At 59.8% G+C, this 1,174-nt stretch overlaps 1 long non-coding RNA gene across 1 annotated transcript; it reads right to left on the reverse strand.

Moving 5' to 3' along the window:
- Positions 1-186: 186 nt before the first annotated feature.
- On the reverse strand, positions 187-904 carry LOC104915640. The gene is made up of 2 exons (XR_004162311.1): positions 812-904; positions 187-512 (listed from the first exon to the last, which is right to left on the reverse strand). It is a non-coding gene; the product is annotated as an uncharacterized LOC104915640 (long non-coding RNA).
- Between the last annotated feature and the right edge of the window lie 270 nt (positions 905-1,174).

The following is a 1,174-nucleotide window of genomic DNA, read 5'->3' on the forward strand; positions in this document are numbered from 1 at the left end:
AGTTTGGTGAGTTGGGACCTGGGCTGCATGGGATGCCAGTCCTGGATGGTAGCCCTTTAAGATCACAAATTCCAATTTTCACACTGGGTGCACATGGGACTCTGCATTTTGGCTTGTCTGAACAATGCCCCCTGTGCCTGCTTTGGAGTGAAGTTGGCAGGCACTGAACTCTGCCTCCCTCCCCAGACAGGCAACGTGTCCGCCACCATTGATGTGAAATCTGGCCACATCGTTGGGAAACTGACCGTGGGCAGGTGAGCTGGGAGCAGGACAGCTCCAGGAGGAGCTGCTGCTAAGTGGTGGCTGGGGGGCAGTGAGTTGGGAATGTGCTGGGGATGGAACATGTGATGGAGGCAAAGAGCTGGGCTTTGGAGGAAGCGGGACTGGCACGGGCACTGAGGGGACACCTCCTTCCCTGGGACAGCCCCACCGTCAGTGCTCTGAAGCTCCTGGATGCAGCTCTGCAGCAGCTCCAATGCCCGTCCAAGACTGGCGGTGAAGGGCTGCAGCCTCTGTTGGGAAGCACAGGGGTGAGCAGGGCTGTGCAGGCAGTGGGACAGGAGCAGGGGCTGCAGCGGGGAGCAGGAGGATCACTGCCAGAGCAACTACAGAGTGGGAAGTGCTTTGGGGACAGTCATGTGAAAGCCAGTGAGGAAGGGATGGGGAAGCGACAGCAGGAGCCAGGCCAGCAGCAAGCTGTCCTAGGCTGGGGATAGGGGTGGGACAGGAAGGCTGCTCTGTGCTCTGCACTTTGAGGACAGAGGGAAACCGTGGGAAGGGAGGAGGTGGCTGATGGTGCGGTCCTGGACACCTGGAAGAATTGCACCCACTCGCCGTGGCAGTAGGGGAAGGTGCCCTCCAGCTCCGCCGTCACCTGGGAGCTGTCGACAAAGCGGCCCAGAGCCTTCAGCGATGTCAGCGTCTCCACCTGCAGGGCATGGGGCTCCTGAGAGCTGTGGGACTGCACGGGTCCTGTCCCCCCAGGGGCAGCCTGGAGCTGGGGAACGTGGCCCTCATGCCCCTGTGGCCCTGAGTGCGCAGTGCAGCTCCAGCTGCGTCCCCCTGCAGCTCCGCTGTGTTTGAATGCCTGGGACATCACTGGGACTGCAATAATCTGCCATGACATCCAAATGAGGTAATCGGGCTCATTAATATTTCACATGATATTAATTAC

This window comes from Meleagris gallopavo, unplaced genomic scaffold, assembly GCF_000146605.3.
Source record: "Meleagris gallopavo isolate NT-WF06-2002-E0010 breed Aviagen turkey brand Nicholas breeding stock unplaced genomic scaffold, Turkey_5.1 ChrUn_random_7180001838244, whole genome shotgun sequence".
NCBI lineage: Eukaryota > Metazoa > Chordata > Aves > Galliformes > Phasianidae > Meleagris > Meleagris gallopavo.